The following is an 11,285-nucleotide window of genomic DNA, read 5'->3' as shown; positions in this document are numbered from 1 at the left end:
GTGCGCCGATTCTGGTCTTTTGCCTCCTTAAGCATATCACTTGTCCACTTTGACCAAAACTTTGATCAGCCATAACTCGTTCATACGAAGTCATATTTGAGTGTCGTTGACACTTTAGGAATCAGGGCAACGAGCACTTCGATCTAGTTCTACTTTTGCTTCCATCTGATGACTTTGATTTTTGAGCTATTTTAAGGCCACTTGTACTTTGAGATCCCCCTAGATCATTCCTCCCAACTAAGGAGCTTTTCGACTGTAAAAAGCCTTATCAGCCAATTGGCAAGTGAAGTAATGTTACCTCGCTTTCTCTTTTTCCATCCATTCTAATTAACTAATTGATTCATTAATTTAATTAATTGATTAAATAGTTAAATAAATTAATTTAACTAATTAGTATAAATAATAATTTAATATTAATATAAATAAATAAATTTAATAATGAATTAAATGATTGACCATGGTCAGAATGCGACATTCAACCATGATTAACCATGGTTGACCTTGATTGGGACAACCATCATTATAATATAGAAATAATCTTTGTCATAATGTGACGTTGGACCATGGTTAAAAGTGATTGATTTTCATATTGAGACAATTTTTGTCACAATGTGACTTTGGACTATGGTTGACCATGATTAATCATGCTTTACCACAATTGATTTTATAAAGCATGGTTGACCATAGTTGATCATTGTTGAATAATATTAAACCCAATGGACTAATATTATAAACTCAAAAATAAATATTATAAACACTAAAATAAACATGGTTGACTATGGTTGATTTCTATATTGAGTCAATTTTTATCACAATGTGACGTTGGACCATGGTTGAGAATGCTTGACCATGATTGATTTTCAAATCGAGATGATCTTTGTCACAATGAAATATTGGACCATAGTTGGACATGGTTGATTCTCATATTGAGAAAATATTCGTCATAATGCGACGTTGGATCATGGTTGACCATGATTGAATCTATAAACCCAAGGGAATAATAAACTGTACAGACTATACTAAAAACCTGAGGGATTATAATCCTAATGGAATAATATTAAACCCTAGAAAAATGAACCCTTAGATTAATAAAACCAAGCGATTGATATTATAAATCCAAAGGAATAATAAACCCAAGGGATAAAAATTATAAGGGCAAGGTATGTAAAGCCTAAACTAAATACTATAAACCCTAAAATAAACATGGTTGACCATGGATAACCATGGTTTATTTCCATATTGAGACAATCCTTGTCACAATGCGATGTTTGACCATGGTTGACCATGCTTGACCATGATTGAGTTTCATGTCAAGACAATCTTTGTCACAATGTGACATTGGACCATGATTGACCATGGTTGATTTTCATATTGAGACAATCATTGCCATAATGCGACATTCGACCATGCTTGACCATGGTTGGCCATGGATGGCTATGTTTGACCATGGTTGACCACGATTGATATTATAATCGCAAGGGAATAATAAACCTAAGGGATTGATATTATAAACCAAAGGTAATAATAAACCAAAGGGATTAATATAATAAACCCAGGGGATTAATAACAAAACCCGAGAGGATTATGAACCTAAGGGAATAATATTAAACCCAAGGAATTAATATTAGAAACACAAGGTATATAGACCCTAAGATAAATATTATACACACTAAAATAAACATAGTTGACCATGCTTTATTTTCATATTGAGATCATCCTTGTCAAAATGCGGCATTGGACCATGGTTGAGCATGCTTAACCATGGTTGATTTCCATATCAATGGAATCTTTGTGACAATACCATGTTTGATCATGGTTGATAATGATTGACCATGGATGACAATGTTTTATTTTATAAAACATTGTTGATCATGGTTGACTAGTGTTGACCATGATTGACCACGATTGACCATGATTATCATATTGAGACCATCTTTATCATAACGTGACTTTGAACTATGGTTGAGACAATGATTTTTTTCATATCGAGACAATCTTTGTCATAATGTGACATTGGACCATTGTTGACGATTGTTGATTTTCATATTGAGACACTCATTGTTAGAATGCGACATTTGACAATAGTTGACAAAAACTGGCTATGATTGACCATGATTGATAATAAAAATCCAAGGTAATAATAAACATAAGGGATTGATACTGTAAACCCAAGGGAATAATAAACCCAATGGATTAATGCTAAAACCCCAAGGGATTATGAACCCAAGGGAATAATATTAAACCCAACGGACTAATATTATAAATCCAAGTTATATACACCCTATGATAAATATTATAAACACTAAAATAAACATGGTTGACCATGGTTTGTTTCCATATCGAGTCAATTCTTGTCACAATGTTATGTTGGACACTTGGTTGAGCATGCTTGATGATGATTGATTTTCAAATTGAGAGATATTTGTCACAATGCGACATTGGACCATGGTTGGACTCGGTTTATTCTCATATGGAGACAACATTCGTCATAATGCGATGTTATATCATGGTTGACCATGATTGAATTTATAAAACATCGTTGACCATGATTGTTGTTATAAACCCAAGGGAATAATAAACCCTTCAGATTAATACTAAAAGCCCAAGGGATTATAAACCTAAGGGAATAATATTAAACCATAGAGATATGAACCCTTGGGTTAATAATCCCAAGGTATTGATATTATATACCCAACGGAATAATAAACCCAAATGATAAAAATTATAAGCCCAAGATATATAAAACCTAAGATAAATATTATAAACCCTAAAATAAATATGGTTGACCATGGTTGATTTCCATATTGAGACAATCCTTGTCACAGTGCGAATTTGGACCATGATTGACCATGCTTGACCATGATTGAGTTCCATATTAAAACATTTTTTTCACAATGAGACATTGGACCATGATTGACCATGGTTGATTTTCATATTGAGACAATCATTGTCACAATGCAACATTCGACCATGTTTGACCATGGTTGGCCATGGATGTCTATGATTGACCATGATTGACCATGAATGATATTAAAAACCCAAGCAAATAATAAACCCAAGAAAATAATAAACCAAATGGATTGATATAATAAACACAAGGGAAAAAATAAACCCATGGGATTAATACCAAAACCCCAAGGAATTATAAACCCAAGGGAACAATAAACTGAATGGATTGATATTATAAATCCAAAGGGATTGAAATAATAATCCCAATGGAAGAAATAAATCCAAGAGATTAATACCAAAACCCCAAGGGATTAATGTTATTAAACCCAAGGGATTAAATATTATAAACACTAAAAAAAGGACCATTGTATGATAGTGTCAATATCATTACAATAAAATACCAACTCTAAAGTAATGTTGGACAAGAGAGGTGGATCGTGCATTGCATCATCAATAGGTGGAAAGTGTAAACTATCTCACTACAACCATGTCATACATAGCATGTTCAGTTAGCCTCCTAAGTTAGTTCATGGCCTAAACCCTCAAAACCCCTTAGAAACTAGCAAAGTGGATCCTTAAATACTTGAAAACGTTAATTAATACTACATTACAACACATTTCTACTTTTTTTAGGTTAGGTCTTTAACGTTTGTATTATATTTGAAGAGTGTTCAATGTGCAGCTTGCATCGACATTGTCGAAGCTAAACGTGGTAGTTGGACAATGATTCAAGGCTGACTGAAATTTGTCACCGACTTAATGGGAACATTACTTATTTTGAAATGTTATTGCATTTTATTTGATTTTACTTGAGGCTTTTAAAGCAAGCCGACTACTTAGGAAAAGAAACAAAGAGCTTTAGTTTTAAAATTGTTTAAGGGAATTAAAGATAGAAAATATTGAGCATTAACGAAAATTCCGTATTGTGGTTGTGATGTCGATATAACAACTACGCCATCATAACATGGAGTTTTTATCTTTTTGAATAATGTGGGTGTATACTCAATATAGAAAAATCCCATAATGATTTCCTAAACCCTACCTAGTAATTTACTATTTATTTACGTTTTGTTAGGGTATAGGAAAAAATCCAGATCAGAAATGTAAAATTCAGAGCTCAGTTAGAATAGTCAAATATAGTTTCCACTAGCTTCGCTAACGAGTTGTTAAGAATTAAATAGATATTGTGGATTGTCCAAAAGCATATACCTGTTGTCCCAGATTACTTTAATACGGGAATATCATTGTACGCTAATTTAATTCCGACGTAGCAGCAATCCACGCGACCTTACGAGCATTCTTTTGATCGACCCTCTTCCGAATAGTCTAAAATATATAGTCATTTCGTCCATCATATTTTAAATGTAGAGAACTTACATTGCCTTAAATTTACATTAAGATAAATAAACTGGTTTGGTGAAACGCCATGCAAAATGAGAAGCAAAGTGAATTATTTGTGAATTTGATGATGAAATATGAAATCAAGATTGTTCTCATTATCTTACGATGATGTTTACCAAAGTCAATTATTTCTGAATTTGATGATGAAATATGAAATGAAGATGGTTCTCATTATCTACAGTGGTGTGTTCCACGTAAAACGAAAGCCATTTGCCAAATTGCGTGTTGAGATGCGTGACTAGGGTTGTTTTATATCAAGTAGCTCAACACATATGTCCACATCCAACCCTTTTCAGTTAAACCAATGTATTTATACACAACTTCCCTCGATCAATGTCTTTACTTAATGAATATATTATAAAAAATCATTACAATGTTGGGCAAGGGAAGGCAAATTTTGTGTAATATACACAACTTCCCTCAATCAATGTCTTTACTTAATGAATATATTATAAAAATCATTATAATGTTGGCAAAGGGAAGGAAAATTTTATGTTATAGTATAGATGCCTAATAGTAGTTATTTTTGTTTAATTCATGATGGGAATCATAATTTATGTTTATGTGGAGAAGTGCTATTGGGAGATGTTTTTTTCATAGGGTGGGAAAACTTATCATAACTTAGTTGTCAAACCAATTATGAAGATAGTCCTCTCTCGCTCATATCCATGAATGCAAGCTCACTCATCACCCTTATTCAAGGTATGTCAAACCACCTAACCTGCTGGTAGTCACTCATCACTCTTATTCAAGGAAAGCCAAGCCACCTCACTCATCACCCTTATTCGAGGAAAGCCAAGCCACCTAGAATAACCCGCTCATAGTCCTTAATGGACAGGCTCCCACTGGTAGTCCGTAACAGACAAGCTTGCTTTCACTCGAGATTCCTCTAGGTCTTGGGCCTTTAACATGTTTCCTTAAATCTAAGGAAGATGAGCTCTTAGCCAAACATAAACAATTTTAGGGCATACTCCAGACTGATGTAAAATTACATTTAAAAGTAATGAAATAATATTTATATTAACAAAAAAATAAGAATAACAAAAAAAATTACGTGGCCATTAATAAAATAATTTAATTTTAATTTTAATTTTACATTAATTTTAATATACATAACTAAAATAATTGAGAATTAAACTTTTTAATTATATAACTTTTTGGTTATTTACAATTAGAAAAAATAATATTATTGATGTTATATAATCAACCATTATATTTTATATTTAATTTATATATAATATTTAAAATAAAAAAATATTAATAAAAAAATATTTTACTATTCATAATATTTTAATGTTTATATTAAATAATATAATTATTTATCGATTTAAAAAAAAAATAACAAAACTTAAAAGAATAATAAAAGTTTAAAAAAATATAAATATTAAAAAATTAAAACTTAAAAGAAAACCAAACCTAAACACCATCTAAATGCCCATATCAAACACCAGTGAATCAACCCTATAATATAGAATTATCCGAATCATCCATATGAGTAATCTAATCCAAAGTCATCAAATAAATAAACAACTAACGTTCCTTTGTTAGTGCCAAAGACTCATTTTTACCTGACAGATTATAGGCCTGAGCTCCCTTGCATTAAATAACGCTCAATCCTCCTCTTAGCCATCGTAAAATTATATCCATGTACAAGACCTCCCAAACACCATGTGGCATTACGCTCAACCCTCCCTCTTAGCCATCCTTAGCCATCCTAAAATTATATCCTCTCAAACTCCATGTGGCATGCCCACGTTAGAAATTCTTCAAGCTTGCCTCTCTCACCATCAATCTATTTTTATTAATGCATGCAACTCGACCTCGTTGCATATGTCTTACATGATTAAAAGCGTGGTTCCCTCATACTTCAGCTCTTCAGGTTGCTCCTAATGCCAAAAACTTTGGTTGTTCGGCATGCACCATTCTTATGAAGAAGCTTCTACGAACGTCATTCTATCATAGCCTGGAAAACGACAATACCAACCGAACTTGTGAAATCTCGAACTCTTTTGAAATTCTTTGATGACAGAATCTTCAAACCAAAATATATATTGCTCACCATTCCCATCGAGCTTGGAGATAAAATCAATTTCATCCATACGGGTGTCGCCTTGATGAAATTATATACGTATTGTATGTTAGTTGTAAGTCCTCTGTTTTCCCAGATATAATTTTTTCTGCCGTTTTCCACATTTCGCACTTCTATTTACCTTACACAGAGCTACTGTTTTTTTGCCCGATTCTGTTTTAAGACTGTTTCGTTGATGTTGACCATCACACTTAGTCATCTATCTATTCGGGGGCAAGGAATTAGATAAGAGAGGTAACTTAGTTTAGGTTCTGGTTGGTCAACTTTGGATTGGAAAGGGTGAGCGGGCAGGACCTGACCTACCTTCCTTTATGGAGCTTCCTTCACTAGATAGGAGGACTTGACCTTCTATCCAACCTTGACCTATCTACCTTACCTGAGGTAGCTCTTTGAAGGTCCGAAATCAAGGGTCAGTCATATCTTCCCCAACCTAATTTGAACCCCGTAAGTGATAACATACGCAAATTAAAAAATTAATATATATATATATATAATTTTATTTTTTATTTCAGTTGTGATAATTATATTTGACTTAATAAATTATTAATTTCTCAATTAAGCAAAATTCTAAAAAACTAACCAAGTCAACATGGAAAAGAATTGTAAAGAGCTTCCTTTATCTAATTATTAGACCAAAACACCATTATTTGAGATTGCTGGTTTGTACCGGCTGGATCAATTAGACAAAACATTGACTCATGCAGTGCGTAGATTGCAATAAGTCAAATCAGTTGTATCCATACCAAGCAACAAAGCAACAACCTAAATGAATGACAAATTTTAAAGCATTAATAGATATTAAAAATAATTTTGTTTTTAATTAAAATAATATTAATAGTAATAATTAATATTATATATATGTATATCAAAATTAATGGTTATATTCTAATTTTTAATAAATATTTCTTGTTGATCTAGTTGACTTAATTTAGGGCTGGAGAGGGAGATTAACAGGGAATAGTAGGAGAGGGCCATGGCGATCTCAGAGCAAACCACCCGATCTCTAATTCCAAGCTTTCTGTACTCCACTGCTTCTTCATCTTTGAGCCATCTCAGAGGAGGCTCGATTGTATCAGAGACTCTTACAAACAGAAACAAGAATCCTCTGTCGAATATCAACAGCGCCAGGGTTTCTGCAGAAAGGGTTAATGAGAACGTCGATGCTCCCAAGAATTTTGTCGTGCCGGTGCCCAGTGAGCCAGGGAAAACCATTTATTCCTCAACCTTCTATGCGGCCCACACCATGGGAAGCATTCTCAGCTGCGGTCTAAACTACAATGGCGTAACCCCTCTGGTCCGCATCAAATGCAATATGCAGGTTGGATATTGTTCAGATCAACCAGTAGCAGGAAGGCCGAGCTGGACAGAACGACGGGGTATATGGTCTGAGCAGAATGCGACGCCCCGAGACATTGTTGAACAAGCAAGGGTTTACGCCATCGAATGGAAGTCAGGTATAGAGACCCTATCCATACCGGCCATGAGCTCGAAGATCTGGATCCCTCTGCTGGATGCCCATGACAGAGCGGGTGGATCACTGACTTTCAGATCTGGCCTGGATCTACCCAATCCGGACAACAATCGAAGGAAACGCCAAAATACAAGAGATCTAGAACCTCTCTCGGATACAGAGTTGGATGGCTCAAATCTGACAAGAACCGAGCCACCTCATATTGTCAAATCCGGGTTTCAAATCTTTGTGAAGACGCCAAAAGGAACCACAATCGTGGTCTAGACTTCTGACAGCGACAGGGTTTCAGATCTAAAGAACAATATCGCCGTTCAGACTGGCTACCCGGCTGAGGAACAACACCTGGTAAATGAGGGCAGATCGCTGCAGGAATGCAGAACCATGCAAGGATACAACATCAAGCCAGGCTCCACAATCATTCTCAATATGAGATTACGAGGAGGAGCCGAAAATGCTGGAACTAGCTCGCAAAGCAATGGGTCATTTAAGGAAGCAGTGAAGGGCAAAGGAAAAAAGCCCACAGCCATCATGGAACCTCCATGGCCGTACATTGTAGATCAAATGCCGGAGAGCCCAGCTATCTCCATCGAAATACCAGAGGTAAAAAGTATATATTCAGATCTACAAAAAAATGCAGTTATTTGTAGATTTAACGGATTTTGGCCTAGAACTGATGCATTGTATCAATGGATTCACTCGGTTTGGACAAAAAAATGCCAAATCTACCTATACCCCAAAGGGTTTTTTATAGTATGTTTTGAAACAGAGGAAGAAAAGGAAACAGTTCTCAACTAAGGGCCATGGTTCTGGGGTAGTGTTGGACTCTTTATTACCCCTTGGTTTCCTGATTTTGATGCTAACACCATGGTGGTATCAAGGATGCCAGTATGGGTGAGGATGCATAATCTTCCTTTACATTTTTGGCATTCAAAGGTTCTAATAACAATTGGAAATACCTTGGGGAGAATGTTAAAGATAGATGCAGAGAGACACATAAAAGGAATATTTACTTTCGCCAGAATATGTGCCAAGGTAGATCTCAGCCGAGGACTACCTGAGAGCATCATCCTGAATTTCAATAATACACAGTGGAAACAACCTTTGGACTATGAGAATACAACTTTCAGATGCCAGGGATGCCAACAAATAGGTCACTTGTACAATGCATGTCCAAGCCTCAACAAAAGCAAGCAACAACAAAGGAAGCCAAAAGGATGGCAGAATATAGATGCTGCATATAAGAAGGCAACTACAGCAAAGAAAGAAGAAAAAAACACAGCAAAGGATAAAAATCAGGACAAGGAGATTAATGAGGAAAAGGAACAAGAGCTCCAGCTGGAAATAAGCGGTAACAAATGAAGCCACAGTCCTGAAGGATCGGATTCAGATAAGGAGCAACAAATGAGTACGATGGAAAACCAGCTAGCCGTTATTGACTCCCCTCCCAACATGGATGGTTGGTGAAAAGTGAAGAAGAAGAAGGGTAGGAAGACTTAGACCAGCTGGGCTTCCTTTTTTGCTGCATTCCGGAAAAGTGGAGCAACTCATTCTTTTTTCTGTTTCTAGGTAGTGCTGTACATTGCGGGCTATATGATCAATTTTCACACAGCCAAATTCAATGCTTTATGCATATGCTTGTAACTTTTTATCTTAATAAAAAGTTCACTTTTTTCTTTGGAAAAAAAATAAATATTTCTTGTCATCTATTTAAGTTAATGTCATGATTTAGTTTTTCATCTTGTGTGGAAGATAAACTACACTAATTAATTGGACAAACCTCAACTAAAAATCTCTTATATAATTTTTATAAAAAAATCTCTCAATATTAATTTATTTTTAAAAAATAATAAATTTTATATTTTAAAATTTATTAAAATAATTTTTGATCCCACCAAAAATAATATGAGTTTGACCAAATACAAAATGCTATATCTCTACCTCACACAAAACAATCAACTAGTATGTAATAGGTACCCTATATATTTCAATATAAAATTGGTTTGGTTATATATATATATATATATATATATATATATATATATATATAGCTTATATTATAATTCCATGTGTCTTAGTTTTATATGTTTTATGTTATGGATATTAATGTTATATTTATTCAAAAAGTCGAAAATAATAATTTATTTATTAATTTATATTATTTAAAATTAGATTTATATATCATAAAAAGATTTTATTATATATGATTTATTTATTTTTTTGAATATTTTAAAACTACTTTTAAATTAAATAAAAATAATAAAAATATTTATAAATACTTTTTTATATAACTATTAAACATAATTCAAAATTACTTTATATGAAGTTTTTATATTAAATAGTTTGTGTATTTATAGTTTATGATGTGATGGACATTTCAATTATCTTTCTAATCATTTATAGATGAAACCAAAACATTGTACATTTTATTGTCAATCTTAAGTTCATATGAAACTTGGGTGCTATCATGCATCATCTATGTTAGCACAATCCATAGATGTACTACTCTAAATGCATATCATAAGGATAGATATTGAGATACTTTGACAAGTCACTAGGAGATATCCACAACACACTTGAAATCTTATTCACACATTGTAGGAAACTAAAATACACAGTTTGCAAGAAAATAAATATCACACTTGTGCAAAATAAATCATAGAGGGATTTAAGGTGACTTGTTCCATTATTAAGATCATCTTAGTTGTTGTAAAAAAATGCAATCGCACATGTAGAAACTATCAGACCATAGTTTGTTCATAAAGGAAATTGGACCATCAATCATATTATGTAAATATGGCAATCAAATTGAGTCAAATAAAAAAGAGAAAGGAAAAATCATAAATATGGAAAACAATATATTCTAGTGCTAGTGTGGAGTTTTAGGGACAAAAGGTATAGCAATGACCTAAGTCACTATTGTATTTATTTATTTATTTTTTTTCTGAAGAAAAATCACAAACTTTATATTAATAAAAACAAAAGGTTGCATTTGTAGATGCATAATTTCATTCATATGTTGTCCCTAAATACCATTCTATGTGCTTGAAACATCCATTGTAGCCATGCTACCAAAAGAAACTTTCACCAATTAAACTCAGTTTTTCCTTTTTACCTTCTTTCAAACCCCAAAGTTTTGAGAGACCATAACAATGGCTAAATATTCTCCTTCTGAAATTTATGGCACATCCTTGTATGAATCTAAGCTCTATGAGACGTGTGTTCTCTTTTTTCCACCTTCTCCTTGGATTTCGCTCTTTTCTCCATGATGATTATTAGAACTTCGGAACATCACTAGACCAGTAGAAAACTCTGCATGTTTGGATAATCCCCTCTGCATTTGTTCTCTTTCACTGTGAGAAGCTTGTTCATTTTGCA

This window comes from Pinus tabuliformis, chromosome 4_1, assembly GCF_031772625.1.
Source record: "Pinus tabuliformis cultivar Carrire ecotype Pingquan chromosome 4_1, CPIR1, whole genome shotgun sequence".
Lineage (NCBI taxonomy): Eukaryota > Viridiplantae > Streptophyta > Pinopsida > Pinales > Pinaceae > Pinus > Pinus tabuliformis.
The sequence above is the reverse complement of the archived record's forward strand: the minus strand, read 5'-3'. Positions refer to the sequence as shown.